The sequence below is a fragment of the Schistocerca americana genome, chromosome 1 (genome assembly GCF_021461395.2).
Source record: "Schistocerca americana isolate TAMUIC-IGC-003095 chromosome 1, iqSchAmer2.1, whole genome shotgun sequence".
In the NCBI taxonomy this organism is placed as follows: domain Eukaryota; kingdom Metazoa; phylum Arthropoda; class Insecta; order Orthoptera; family Acrididae; genus Schistocerca; species Schistocerca americana.
In genome coordinates this window covers 543,225,685-543,241,981 of record NC_060119.1, presented here as the reverse complement: position 1 = coordinate 543,241,981, position 16,297 = coordinate 543,225,685, and the positions used below count along the sequence as shown (strand labels likewise).

General features: G+C 39.0%; 1 protein-coding gene across 1 annotated transcript in view; it reads right to left on the bottom strand.

Moving 5' to 3' along the window:
• Positions 1 to 1,124: 1,124 nt before the first annotated feature.
• The window catches only part of LOC124605722 (nurim homolog), a 62,308-nt gene continuing 47,135 nt past the window's right edge, over positions 1,125 to 16,297 (bottom strand). Inside the window, exon 6 of the mRNA XM_047137600.1 lies at positions 1,125 to 2,648. The gene's annotated coding sequence lies outside the window, so the exon portion shown is untranslated. The remainder of the gene's footprint in view (positions 2,649 to 16,297) is intronic.

Here is a 16,297-nt window from a genome sequence, read left to right as displayed (position 1 = left end):
TTTTTGCTCTGAATGATTGTTTGTCCTGGGACCCCCTTTACACTTTGTGATTCTGCTGCTGGTCAAAATATATACTTAAGTTTTCACTTTCATTAATTATGTAACTCTCAATCAAATTTGTGGCCTGAAGATCAAAATCACATTCCCATTGTTGGACCATTTAAACTTATAGTGCAAAGATTTCAAGGTAATGATCGAAGCATCCAGATATAAGCCATCTCCTCCGACTTTGGTCACTGTTAATGAAGAAATCGTAAACTGTTGGTCTCAAAGTATGCAAAATGCCCTTTCAAAACTCAGCCTACTAAGATAATGTCATCTGAATCCAGCCACTACCATATGCTTAAATATCAAACAACTTATGTAAACTGACACAAGCACACCATTTCCACTGTCCACGGGTGGACTGTTTGATCTGCTTATAACTATATAACTTCAGAACTCCTCACTTCTCTAGTGTTGACAATTACATTGTTCTCTACCCCATCTATAGTTAAAGTGCAGTTGTTCCACTCAAAATGCAATATTACCTTGGTTTAGGTTCAGGTATTGTATTTGACAGGACTAAAGTTCAGTCCCTGCCTGGTCATACAATAATTTCTGTATAAAGGCTCTTTTGGCAATGCTAGTTGAATCAGATAACTTTGCATATGGTATGAAAGGAGATGCAATATAAACATCCAGCAAGGTAACTGAATTTCTGCACTGCAGCGAGCTGCAGTCAATTAGTCTTGCCCACTGTGTGTGTGTGTACTCAAACAAATACCAGAAAAGAGCAACAGTTTGTCATTTTTTCATCTTTAAAGTGTTGTGTACTTCCACCCGTCATTTGGTGATCAGCAGCAAGCAAACTTGGGTAAATTTTCAATGTCTTTGAAAATAATTCTCAACTCTGAATAGCAGCTGACAAAATGAGACAATGTGCAATAAGTTTATCACCGGAAACTGAGGTCTTAACAGATAATTCTTAAAGACACAGTAATTAAAATACAGTGAAACTGGCAAATACCTACAGTTTTTGGTTGGCCTACAAAAGAAATGTAGAGTTCCATCAACATGAAATGTGTTTTTGCTATATAGTCAATATGGTTGCAGAGCTCAGAGGTGGTAATGAGACATTTAACTGCATGTAAATATTTTTATTAGAAATACACACACAATACAAAATAAATAACTCTTCTTAAATATACTCTGTAAAAATATTAAATAACACCGTAAAAAAAGTCAACAGCAAATAATTAACATCCTTAGCACAGAAACTCCTTGATCAGTGCATAGCATTTTTATAATTATTATTGCAGATATAGTGTTAAGTATAATTTGTAATAAAATACAGATATTAAGTTGTAAGGCTGTGATAAGCTGAATATGATTGTCAATAAGCACCATTTATTGCACTACACTGCTTGGTATTTACATGACCAAATTCTTTGTAATGGTCACAGCCATACAAAATGCATGTTTCAAGAATCATCATTAAAATAATAGTACACTGACTTGTGATCATCATTACTAAAAAACAAAACAAGAAAGTGTTCCACGCTGTAGGGCAAACTTATTTAGCAAAGAGTATACTGCCTTGATGGGATTACAAAAGGCCCTGGTGGCACATATATATATAATGTAAGTGATAGAAAATTAAGTGGTTATTAATACTGACAAATAAGTTTAAAAAGATTAGAAGTTTATGCCTTTACTACTGGAATTAATACAAGTAAGGCTTGAAAAGGGACTATTCTCTCTGAAAGGCCCAAGACATATAGATAGGAAAACTATATAGTATAGCACAAACTGTTTGGGAGAATATGAACTAATAATTCAAAATGAATAGTTCATATCCTAAACAATAGTAGCATGCACAGTGTAATCTTAAATACAGCACAACTATAGCTTTGAAGCATAATGAGATGGTAATTATGCTACAACAATCCAATACTATTTATTGCTTTGTTTATAAATAATGTATCTATTAACAGACTGAAATAAATGGGAGAAAAGTAATAATTCATTTATCAAATACAAAGGCTACAAATTTCTTGCAACTCTGTGTATCCGTTAAAGCGCTGAGGACTAGCACATGAAAAGTTTGTAATCAATCACTCACTAGTAATAAACACACCACACTGATATGAGAAGCATGACACGGGAAAACAAAAAATTTTACATTATGAGATCATCACATGTAAATTTTGTACTTATTTGGAAAACGGGGCAATGTTAACTTCGTATTGCTTTGGTGTTTTAAGTATTACACCTCAATTTGTGAAAACATGTAGTTTTTTTCATATGTACTGACAATTGCCAATTCTTTTCAATGGCTAAAGACCATTGGGAGAATGGGTATATTTATTTGTCTCTTCACTATCTCATATAACTTAACTCTCTTCCAATAATTACTGTAAACATTCTCAAAATGAAAGTTATAATATTACATATAGATAACACAATGGTAAGCATTTCTGAAAATATGTGCTGCTATTCTTCATTGGGTAACCTTATTCAAACAGTGCTAAGAGAGTGTAATTTATGCAATAGTAAGTCACCACAAAAAGGATGCAGGCCAACTGATGTTTCTGGTTTTATATGCTTATCAGCAGAATCCATTTGTTATTTTTTTGTATAAATTAGCAGCCAAGTTTACACAAAATCTGTAACAGGGAGGAATACGCTTAGGTGTTTAACAAGTAATATCCAATATATATGTCAACAATGGTTATCATAAATATTTTGTTTGGCATTGTCAGAAATTTCCTGCATGACATTCCATCAATATGACTTTCATGATAAAAATTTAACCAATCAAACAATGGAAAATCTGGGATGGAATTAAAACCAGTGTGAAATGGATAGATTATCACAGAAAAGCAGCTTTAAGTAGCATACAGACGTATTGAAAAAAGTACTGTTTGATATTATTTAGCTGCCAGACTAAAACCTTCACCAGCTGTAGAGAAAACAGACACAAATGGCCACTCTCAACTCTGGGCATGAGTATCCAATTGTGAAGTGAAGTGAACAGTAATCTTTGCTGAGGTGGGTACATAAGAGGGACGGCTAGCAGAGTATGGTTGCAAGGATGTGGTGGGGACAGGATAGTGGGCTGTTACGTGCCCCATCAGGAGGCTGTGCTTGCGGTGGGGAGGAGGGGGACAAAGAGGAGAGAAGTAGAGAAGGGGGCAAGCACTAGTAGGTGCATTGGATGGAGAGAAGGTGTATGTAGGGCTGAAGTGGCGGCAGGGAAGGGGCTATAGAAGGTTGAGACCAGGGTGTTACAGGAATGGAAGATACACTGTTTAAAAGAGTTAGGGGAAACATGTATCAGTGTCCAGTATGTTAAATCTATTTTTATACAGGCTGTAGCTGTGGTCCTATTGCATGGCTTGAGATTTTGCTTTCAATATAGGCAGCAAAATTGTTCACCATCTGCTAGCTGAGTTATGTATTAGTGTCAGGTGACTCCTCAGAAGGAAGTGAGAACTGATGTCCCAGTGCTTCCTAGTGAGGTACACAGATGGCAGTTATCATTTGTGAATGTTGTATTCAATCATTGCATTGAATGTGCTTATCTTAATGTTGTGCAAGTTGCAAGGGCAATCTGCTTGAACCAAAAAGGATAGACTTTCGGTTGTGGTGCTGCAGATAACAATGCCTCTCACTGTGTCATCCACTTGTTGTGGACACGCTAAATGGTGACAGATCAGTACACGAGACATATGAAGACCGATATCTGGCCCTCTCTGCAGGTCGTCCTGTTTAACCACAGACTCTCCAACAACTCTCGTGGGTTCTCATTTGAAGAATGGGAACGGATAACACAGGGTGGCCTCATCAGACTTACACAGAGCATGTCAGGCAGCGATAAACACTCACGGAGAGCATACATATTACTGAAGCTCACAAAGTCCAATTACAAGCACTCAGGATGATGGAATGAATGGTTGTTTCCACTTTTTTTCAATGTCTGTCAGACGTTTCAGTTCTTTTTATGTAAATGATTGATGTTTTGTTGTGTACTTAATCTGTGAAAGGTAAATATAAGTTGGTACGGTACCCAGTCCTCAATTATTGCTCAATGGAGTACGACAGACACCCTAATTCTTTTGAGCAGTGTATATTCCAAAGTGACTTTCCCCCTGTACAGTTCAGAAAAGCTCGTGTTAGCGGAAAATGTCCTTGTGGCATAGACTGTGAAGTATGCTCAGCAACTGGCTGGTCCAGCTGTCCAAAGTTTGGCGGTAGCCATTCATGTGGACAGGCAGCCTGATGTTACTGATACTTGATTTATGGGAATAAGGCCATGGTCCAAGGCATAATCCTCTGCCTAACATTTTGTCTTCCATTGCTGGAGACATAATCAGAGGTTCTAACAACTCAGAAAGCTGTTACAGACTCTAACAATCTCAGCAAGCCAAACTGTTTATATGCATCCATGCATTGGTTGGTTCTTAACATCATCAGATTGCTGCTTAAGATTTCAGAGTTGTGCTGACATTTCCTATGGAGTTAGTAGTAGGGAGTAACCGGTAGCTGTTTCACTATGCCCTAAGGCCCACAACTCCTCTTAATTTCAGCCCTCCTTTTCTGTTGAAACAGTTTTTGAGCTTTTGAATTTCTATGGACAGTATAAATCCTAGTGCAGTAAATCTTGCTAAAACCACATTGTCAGAGAAACCAGTTTGGTTGTTTCCTGCTCCTAGTTTGCGATCTGCTGCTGCTGATTTATCCACACTGCCTAGGTGACAGTAGCTCTTGTGTTCCTTAAGGCAAGTGTCAATGTGTACAACTGGCTGCAAGTGCATGGGATTTAATATACTCCTGCTGTGGTAAGTGGCAGGTAGAGGTTTTATAAATGGAAGGAGACCTTTCCTTTTAATTGCTTCTATTAGAAGTTCTAGACCTATTAGAAGGACACTGTTAGATGATTGTGCTCGTCCTCCAAACACTGTGACAGATTCTTTCAACTCAGACCACTAACATTTTGATCACTCCTCCTTTCTACTTGGTATGATGATGGGGAATTTTTGTGGAGGTAGCTATCCACGTGAGCAGGTTTTTTTGTAGACTTTATGCCCTAAGTTCTGTCAGGTCTTCTAATTACCCACACACCAAAAATGAAGTTATATTATAATTAACATTATCCAGAAAATTTATAAGTTCAGAGAGTTCTTTTTGTCGATGAGCCCATATACAGAAAGTATCATCCACATACTGAAGCCAACATGAGCATTTCTTCTTCGTTGTCTGAAGGGCTGCTGCTTCAAATTTTTCATATAAAAATTAATTACAACTGTGCTGAATGGGTTTTCCATAGCCACACTACTAGTCTGCTCACTGAATTTGTCGTCCCATTGAAAGTAAGGTGAAGTGAGACAATTTTTATTTATTTATTTATTTATTGTTCCGTGGGACCAAATTAAGGAGAAGTCTCCATGGTCATGGAACGAGTCAATACATGAAATTATAACACGATATTAGAAACAGATAAAATGAAATATAAAAAAACATATTCAGGTGACAAGTCGTAAGTTTAAATGAAGAAAATCAACAATGTAACACTGGAATTTGCTTAATTTTTTAGCTCTTCCAGGAGCTCCTCGACAGAATAGAAGGAGTGAGCCACGAGGAAACTCTTCAGTTTACACTTAAAAGTGTTTGGGCTACTGCTAAGATTTTTGAGTTCTTGTGGTGGCTTATTGAAAATGGATGCAGCAGAATACTGCACTCCTTTCTGCACAAGAGTCAAGGAAGTGCATTCTACATGCAGATTTGATTTCTGCCTCGTATTAACTGAGTGAAAGCTGTTAACTCTTGGGAATAGGCTAATATTGCTAACAACAAACGACATTAAAGAAAATATACACTATGCGGGCAATGTCAGAATTCCCAGATTTTTGAATAGGGGTCGACAAGAGGTTCTCGAACTTACACCACATATAGCTCAAACAGCCCGTTTTTGAGCCAAAAATACCCTTTTTGAATCAGAAGAATTACCCCAAAAATAATACCATACGACATAAGCGTATGAAAATATGTGAAGTAGACTACTTTTCGTGTTGAAGTGTCACTTATTTCAGATACTGTTCTAATGGTAAATAAAGCAGCATTTAGCTTCTGAACAAGATCCTGGACATGGGCTTTCCACAACAGCTTACTATCTATCCGAACGCCTAGGAACTTGAACTGTTCCGTCTCGCTTATAATATGCCTATTCTGTCTGATCAAAATATCAGTTCTTGTTGAATTGTGAGTTAGAAACTGTAAAAACTGAGTCTTACTGTGATTTAGCATCAAATTATTTCCCACAAGCCACTAACTTATTTCATGAACTACATTATTTGTTACTGTTTCAATATTACACACAAGATCCTTCACTATCACGCTGGTGTCATCAGCAAACAGAAATATTTTTGAATCACCTGTAATACTAGAAGGCATATCATTTATATAAATAAGAAACAGCAGTGGCCCCAGCACCGACCCTTGGGGAACGCCCCACTTAACAGTGCCCCATTGGGACTGAACATCACTACCACTCTCAATATTGCGGAGAATTACCCTCTGCTTTCTGTTCTTAAAGTAAGAGGCGAACCAATTGTAAGCTACTCCCCTTACTCCATAATGGTCCAACTTCTGCAGTAATATTTTGTGGTCAACACAGTCAAAAGCCTTCGTCTAATCAAAGAAAACACCTAGCATTCGCAACCTTTTATTTAATCTGTCCACCTCACAGAGAAAAGAGAATATAACATTTTCAGTTGTTAAACCATTTCTAAAACCAAACTGAACATTTGACAGCAAATTATGTGAATTTAAATGCTCCAGTAACCTTGTATATACAACCTTCTCGATAACTTTAGCAAACACCGATGGCATAGAAATAGGTCTAAAATTGTCAACATTATCAATGTCTCCCTTTTTATAAAGTGGCTTCACTACCGAGTACTTTAATCGGTCAGGAAACCGACCACTCCTAAAGGAAAAGTTACAGATATGGCTGAGAACTGGGCTAACATACATAGAACAATACTTCAGTATTCTGCTAGATACCCCGTCATATCCATGAGAGTTCTTTGTCTTTAGTGATTTAATTATTAACTCAATCTCCCTCTTGTCAGTTTCATGGAGGAGCATTTCAGGTAACAGTCTCGGAACACTTTTTTCTAAGAGTGCTATATGATTCCCTGTTGGGACTAGGTTTCTATTTAGTTCACCTGCTATATTCAGAAAGTGATTATTAAATACTGTACATATATGCGACTTATCAGTAACACGGACATTCCCACTACGCACTGATTCTATATCCTCGACCTGTCTCTGCAGACCAGCAACTTCCTTTACGACTGACCATATGGTTTTAATTTTATCCTGAGACTGAGTTATTCTATCTGCATACCACATACTTTTTACCTTCCTAATAACATTTTTAAGCACCTTACAATACTGTTTGTAATGGGCTGCTGCATTTAGATTTTGACTGTTTCTAACGTTTTGATATAATTGCCACTTTGTTCTACAAGATATTCTTATCCCTCTAGTCAGCCACCCGGGCTGCCTGTTTGTGCTAGTACCCTGTTTTAAACGTTCTAACGGAAAGCAACTTTCAAAGAGCATGAGAAAAGTCTTGAGAAAAGCATTATATTTATCGTCTACTGTATCAGCGCTATAAACATCTTGCCACTCTTGTTCCTTTATAAGGTTTACAAAGGTCTCTACAGCAACTGGATCAGCTTTCCTGAAGAGCTGATGCCTATATTTAACACGTGTTGCAGCACAAAAATCTTTTAAAGTTAAAATTTGTGCATCATGATCTGAAAGGCCATTCACCTTTTTGCTAACAGAATGCCCTTCTAGTAATGAGGAATGAACAAAAATGTTGTCTATGGTTGTTCTACTGTTCCCTTGCACTCTCGTTGGAAAGAACATGGTTTGCATAAGATTATATGAATTAAAGAGGTCTACCAGCATCCTCTTCCTTGCACAATCACTTATACAATTAATATTGAAGTCACCACATATAACTAACTTTTTGTATTTCCTATAAAGTGAACCAAGAACCTCCTCTAGCTTTAGCAAAAATGTTGTGAAATTGGAGTCTGGGGATCTATAAATAAGAACAGTTAGAAGTTTAGCTCCGTTAAATTTAACCATACCTGCACATCATTCAAACACCTTTTCAGTGCAGTACTTTGAAACATCAATTGACTCAAATGGGATGCCGTTTTTCACATACATGGCTACTCCCCCACACCGCAAAGAGCTCCTCGAAAGAAGAAGAGAGAGATCTATCATATACGTTGTGAAAATAATTTCCAACTGTGACATCATCTACATACTTTAAACCAACAAGAAAGGTGATCGAATATTTGAACAGTGCAAGGGACCTCCACGTGCTATTTGCCACCTAAGGAGTATATAAAATCCCATGCTTTTGTGGTCAAGTGTGCATAGGAACTACAAAAAGAAGCACTAACCCCCACCTCAAGGAACACATCAGAAACTGAGTGCTTCTCAGTGTAAACTCAACATCATTCAAATCTATGCCACTACTGCTGCAGCACTGGATGAGGAGATAGGGGAATTTTATGAGCAACTGGAACAAGTCCTTTGTAAGATTCCTAACAAAGAACAGGCATTAATTCAAGAAAGAGTGAAATGACAGGCAGATACATACTAGATTTCTGCTTGAGTAACGGCTTGACTGTCTGTAATACTAAGTTCCATCATCACCCAAGATGACTGTACATCTGGATATCATGTGGTGATAGATTTAGAAACCACACTGACTTCACCTTGGTGTGAAGACACTGGAAGACCTTGGCCTTGGACTATTCGACCTTCCCTGGAGCTGACTGTGGAAGTGATGATCTGCTGTCAATGAAAATGTGTCAACATCAGAATGACAACACAGTGCAAATCATCCTTGGATATCACAGTCCACATTACAGATAAGTAAACAGAGAAGCATCCTGAAATAAACGTATCCACACCACCCAGGATGAAGACAGGTATAAGAACATTTGCAGAGAAATACAATGGAATTGCATAAAGGACAGACCACACTTCATTCAGGGTATCTCTGATGAGATAGAACATCACAAGCACAATTAAGTATGTGATCTCTTCACGAAACTTAACAGCATCAGCAGTAAAATTAATCCTTGTATGTGGGTGGTAGACGATCAGAACAGCAACTCTATCGGAGACAAGGAAGATACTGTGATGAGGTGTTGTATTCTGGGATTAATAACAGTACGGAAAGTCAAGCAGTTAATCAAATTACATCTGGAGATCTACATATCCCCTGGCCTACATAATATATCTGGTGAGGCAATCAAAGAACTGGAGTAGAAAGGTGTTGATGTTCTGCATTCAATATGTACAAGAATATGGGAAAATGGGGAGTGGTCAGAAGACTGGCTGAAGTCTCTCTTCATCTTCCTACCCTACAATTATCAAACAACTGCTCTCATATCCCACACAAGCAAAATTTTTCTCTACATCTTGTACCAGTGTTTGAAGCCATACATTCGATCTGAGATATCCACAGAACAAGCAGGTTCTGTTGAAGGAAACAGAACTTTTGTACAGATTCTCACCATATGACAAATAATTGAGAAATCGTGAGAGTTCTGTGTTCCTGTCTTCATCTGATTTCTTGACTAGAGGAAAGCCATTGACTGTGTTGTCTGGAAAAAGTTGTGGATGCTGCTTGCAGATTTCGGTGTCCACACTTGACAGCTTTGATCGGAAGTCTATACAATAATCAATTCACAGCTGTGAAGACAAGTACTGGCACAAGTGATTCCTTCAGTGTATCACAACAAGTCAGGACAGGGCTGCATTCTGTCCCCCCAAACTGTACATCATCTATGCAGAACATGCCAATATTAATGCTCTTCATGGTTGGACTAAAGGAATTTCAATTTATGGTAGAACTGTTAACAACCTACATTTTTTGCTGACAACACTATGCTTTTGGCCAGCAGTGAAAATGAACTTGCTGAGCTACTAACACTGGTCTACCATATGTATTCGACCTCAATCTCAGCAATTCCAAACCCCTGGTTTTGCACTTCAACATACAGTGTTTTGGTAGATGATTTTGTATCTCGTATTAATGTTTCAAAATAAAAAAGTATTACGTTACCAGCACTAATATTATATAATGTAATAACCATTTGAATGCCCTACTGTCGGTTTTATTAAATTAATTACAGTGTAAAGTGTTCGTTTATTTATTTTACTCAATCAATTCAATATAGCAGTAATTTGCACAAATATTTCAGTTTTTTAATGTTAAGAAAAGTGTCCTGAAATGTCCCAGTTTATGATTCATAAATTATGGCCATTTTTAGTTAATTTTAGAGAAATGTCCTTGTTTGCTAGCAACAAATTCTGGCAACCCTAGTCTTGCATCTAGGTCTATTGCAGGGATATGAGCCCTGGGGCAAAGGGTTGGGAGCGGAGCTGGTTTAGGGGCAGACAAGGATACTGCATAGGTTGAACGGATGGCAGAATATCACCATGGGAGGGATGCAGAAAATCATTTCTTGGCAAGGCAAGAGGTGGTCACAGCCCTGACAGAGAACATGTTTCAGTCACTTCTATCTGGTTGGGGGGGGGGGGGGGGCAGAGAGATGGTAAGTGATTGGGGACACTAGGCATGAGGATCTGTTTCTGGACAAGGTGGGGAAGGTAATTTTGCTCTGTGCAGGTCTCAGTGAGGCACTGGACGTGTATCTGGGGACGGAGTGTGTGCCACTACGGACATGACAACCACAAGTGGCTAGGCCGTATGAAGGGTGCTTCATGGTGGGGAATGGGTGGCAACTGTTGAAGTGGAGGCATTGTTCATGGTTGGTAGGTCTGATGTGGACAGATGTACTGATGTAGCCATACTTGAGGAAGCTGCCTTGTTGGGTTAAGGAGGACAAGGCGGAGTGAAGAGGGGAGAAGGTTTGAGGTTCTGGAGTGATGTTATCAGTTAAACTGAACCAGGTAAGAGGTTTGGGTTTCAGGTTGGTTAAGAAAGATTCCTCTAGATGGTCCCTGAATTAGGATGGCGCCATGTGGGTCCCCATTGCTGTATCACAGACTTGTTGGTAGGTGATGTCTTCCAAGGAGAAGTGATCACGGGTGAGGATATAGTTGGTCATGGTGACAAGGAAGGTGGCTGTAGATGTGAAGTCAGTTGGGTGTGGGGAAAGGTACTAGGTGAAGTGCAACAAAATACACATGGTTCACGCAGGACCAGGACAACACACAAAGGGAGGTAGTGAGATCAAGTTTAGTCCGGGAATAATTATATCAGTAGGTAAAATGTAACACATCTGGTACTGAACCTACCATGTTATTCCTCCTTGACCCCACCCCAAGCCCCTTCTGTACCCTCCAATACCTATCTCAGCAAAGATCGCTGTTTACCTCAAACACAGTTGCAGTTGGGTGTTAGTGCCTGGAAGCAACAGTGCTTGTGTGTGTGTGTGGGGGGGCATGCTCATATTTCGTGTACATCTGATATCTGATGAAGAACAGTCTGGTAGCTAAATAAATAATAGCTAGCAGGATTTTTTCAGTTTGTCTGTCATCTGCTCAAATTCAACCGATATTATTAAACAGGAATTTCTCCCAATATAAAGAATTTAAAAAGAATGACAGAATGGAATGCATGGAGCTGTAACATGGAAAAACTGCTGATAAAATACTGACATCATGTTGCTTGTTTAAAAGCTAATAAATAAAAAATCATACTATTAGTTGATAAGCTAATACACATATTTAATGAAACCAATTTATTAATTCTGAGCACATTTTCATCCAGAAATAAAGTTCCTTGAAGGTTGTTTGATAGAAAGCAAAAAAGATGAAAATCTGAGGGTGCAAAAACAGGTGAATAAGGTGGGTGGGTGTGATTTCCCAATCCAACTCTGTATAGCATTTTCTGTCACTCTAGCAGAATGTGGGCAGACATTATTGTGGAGTAGCATCACTTCACACAGTCTTCCTGGTCGATGTTCTCGGATCATGTCTGCAAGACGTCTCGTTGAGAATAAATGTCAGTAGTGATGGTTACGCTTTGGGGAAGCAATTCATAGCACACCCCACCATTGTTGTTCCACCAGATGCGTAACATTATCTTTTGTGGAGAGTTTTATGGAGAGTTGCTGCTTCGTTTGGGCTCAACCATTCCTTTCTTTTCCTATCATTCCTTGCCACCAGTAATGATACAGGACAGGAATGGTCAGTGTTGCTCACAAGCCAACTGATGATGAGCAAGCAGAGATGCACATATGGCCACCTGCTGATTTTTGTGTCTTTGGCTTAGGGCATGTGGCACCCATACAACTGATTTTTGAACCTTTCTCATTGCATGCAAATGTCACACAGTACTGGAATAGTCACATTTCATCACATCTGCCAGTTCTCGAGTAAACTGACATGGATCATTGGGGTTTAATGTGTTCAAACAATCTTCTTCAAACCCTGAAGGTCCCGCTGAACATGGAAAGTCACTAACATCAAAACGATCCTCCTTAAAACGATTTTCATGCCATGCTCAGTTCAATGGCATTATCCCCATACACAGAACAAATGTTTTCAGTTTCCTCTGTTATTGTCATCCCTCTATTAAAATCAAACATAATGTATCAGAAATGTTCCAGTTTCTCCATTTGGCACTCCATTTTCTAGTGCCCACAGCTCCGCGCACTATTCCAAATGACAATATGTAAATCAAATAGCAACAGTCAACTACAAATAAATAATGACAATCGATAAATAAACCCGCAGCAACTGGAATACCAATGTCCGAAACAAAAATGCTACAAATTTATGCACCAACCTAATATAATGTTTTCCAGTTATATTTGCTCAAAAGTGTTTTGCTTTACTTCTGAAGAACCTCTGTCAAATCTGAAAAATAATCAGATTTAAAAATTGACATTAGTAATGTAAAAGATTACATGCTGCTTTCACTGAAAGCATGTCTGTGTGTGATTAGTACTAGATACTGTGGCACTATTAATATGACTGTCACTGTTTAAACAGTGCTTAAACAGAATTTAGCATCATCACTGTATCCTCACAAATATTGTTTGTAACAAAAGACTGAATAGTCTGGCATCTAGGAGATTGTATTGGTCTCAATTTCTGGATAAGATGCATAACTTTAGATCAAGTAATTTCCGAGCTCAAAGCTCCCATTTCCTACATAGGCGGTGACAATCAATTTGCAAACTTTATCACACTTCAGTGACATGCTGTGTGCTTAACTGAAGCACATGGGAAGGTTCTTAATTTATTATTTAATTAATTATTGTCTATTTACTCACGAGATAAGGAACAGAACCTATAACATTCATATCAGTTACTGTGCCTTTCCTTCACCTAATAGTTAGGGTAATGTGTTTGGAAGATAATGGTCAAGGATACAGCTAGACAGTAGAAACAACCAATATGAGTTGCAAGGACAGCAGAATATAAGATTTTTAGGTCTGCAGAGGCATTAAGTACAACAGAGTTTTAGTGAGAGTGGCTAACTGTAGTGCAAGTTTGCTGCCAGTAAAATCACAGAGTGAAATCATATTTTAGCTGCATAAAGACTTTGTGAGACTGGTACATGTTTGAAGTCATGGGTTCAGGTGCATATTCTGAGGCCATTCGCATGGAAGTGTTTGCAGAACTAGCACTCCTGGAAGAAAGGATATTGAGGAGACATGGCTTAGCCACAGCCTGGGAGTTGTTTCCAGAATGAGATTTTCACTCTGCAGCAGAGTGTGCACTGATATGAAACTTCCTGGCAGATTAAAACTGTGTTCTGGACCAAGACTCAAACTCAGGACCTTTGCCTTTTGCGGGCAAGTGCTCTACCAGCTGTGAGGATGGGGCGTGAGTCATGCTTGGGTAGCTCAAATGGTAGAGCACTTGCCTGTGAAAGGCAAAGGTCCCGAGTTCGAGTCTTGGTCCAGCACACAGTTTTAATCTGCTAGGAAGATTCATATCAGCGCACACTACGCTGCAGAGTGATAATCTCATTCTGGTCTACCTACTCACTCATCGACGAATTTGATGCGACAATAGAAGACAGCAAAATGAAAGCTGGAATCTTAAATTTAACATTTGAAAAATCATTCACACAAGAGGAACATATCGACATGACACTGTTTGTCTGTCTTACAGACTCCCTTATGGAGGACACAGAGCATTTCCAGTGTTGAGAAAGAAGCGACTGAAAGAGTCGAAGACAAAGAGGTGACCACGTCCAGATAAAATCCCAATTCGGGTTTACAGAGAGTACTCCACGACTTGGTCCCTTACTTAGTGTGCATTTATCGTGAATCTCTCACCCACTGCAAAGTTCTAAGTGACTGGAAAAAAGTGCAGATGACTCCTGTATATAAGAAGGGAAAGAATGAACCTGCAAAATTACAGACCAACATTTTTAACACTGGTTGGCTGCAGAATTCTTTAACATATTCTCAGTCTGAATATAATAAATTTCCTTGAGGCAGAAAAGCTTTAATCCACAAGTCAGCACAGATTTAAAAACCACTGCTCACGTGAAATTCAGCCTGTCCTTTTCTCACGATATCCTGTGAACTGAGGATGCAGGTTAACAGATAGATTCAATATTCCAAGGTCTCTGGAAAGCATTTGACATGGTGCCCCAGTGCAGACTGTTAACAAAGGTCCAAGCATACGAAATAGGTTCCCAGATATGTGAGTGGCTCGAAGACTTCTTAAATAATAGAACCCTTCTTAAATAATAGAAACCATTACATTGTCCTTGTAGGCGAGTGTTCATAAGAGACAAGGGTATCATCAGAAGTACCCCAGACACATGTGATAGTACTGCTGTTGTTCTACATAAATTATCTTATGGATACATTGAGCAGCAATCTGCAACTGTTTGCCGATGGTGCTGTAATGTATGGGAAAGTATCACTGTTGAGTGACTGCAGAAGGATACAGAATGACTTATATAGAATTTCTATTTGGTATGATGCAGAAAAGTGTTAGTTAAAGCAGAAGAGTAGGAAAGGCAATCCTGTAATATTTGAATACATTGTTAGTGATGTGCTGCTTCGCAAAGCCAGATCAGTTAAATATCTACGTGTAATGTTGCAAAGTGATATGAAATGGATCGAGCATGTAATGATGGCAATAGGGAAAGTGAATGGTAGACATTGGTTTATTAATACACCTCTAGAAAAATGTAGCTCACCTACAGAGGAGACTACATACAGAACATTTGTATGGCCTGTTCTTGAGTATTGTTCGAGTGTCTGTGATCCCCACCACGGCAAATTAAAGAAAGACACCAAAACAATTGAGAAGTGTGCTGCTAGACATGTTACCAGTAGATTCAGTTAACATGTGATTGTTACGGAGATGCTTGGTGAGCTGAAATGGTAATCTCTGGAGAGAAGATGACATTCTGTACCAAAGAACTACTGATGAAATTTAGAGAACAGGCATTTGCAGTTGGCTGCGGACCGATTCTATTGCTGCCAATATGCATTTTGCGTAAAGACCGCAAACAAGATATGAGGGAATAGGGCTTGCATGGAGGCATACAGACAGTCACTTTGCCCTCATTCCATTAGGGAGTAGAATGGGAAAGGAAATGATCAGTAGTGGCATATAGTAACCCTCCACCAGACACCCTACACTGGCTTGTGGAGTATGGATGTAGAAGAAGAATGATTTTTTGGTGTGCAACACATATGAAATGCAGGTACTCTTGACAGTTATTGGGTGTGTTATGGACAGAGGTATGGCTGGAATCCTCAGAGAGAGATGGAGGTCAACATCCAAGAAGGTGGCATGTTTGGCTGGAGAGGAATGTGCAGCAGTTGGAAGAGATTATGTTAAAGCTGTGGAGGAATGATGATAGGGCCCAAATCATGAAGATATCATCAATGAACCTGAACCAAACAAGTGTTTTGGAGGACAGGAAGGTTTCCTCCAGATGACCCATAAACAGGCTGGCATAGGTGATGTGTTGTGGATGTGCCAATGATCATGCCACGGATTTGTATGCATATCTTCCCTTCAAAGGAGAATTAGTACTGATGAGAATGTACTTAGGTATATAGTGAATATGGTGGTGGGTTTGGGTTTGAAAAGAATTTGGGAGAGGTTTGTTTGGTAACTACAAGGTTGGTTACAGGGAAAGCTGATGTACAGGGAGGTGGTATCAACAGTGATGAATGGGGGCCCAGGAGGTAATGGAGTGAGGATAGTTGAGAGTCAGTAAAGGGCATGGTTCATGTCTTTAATATGGGAAGCTATGCTT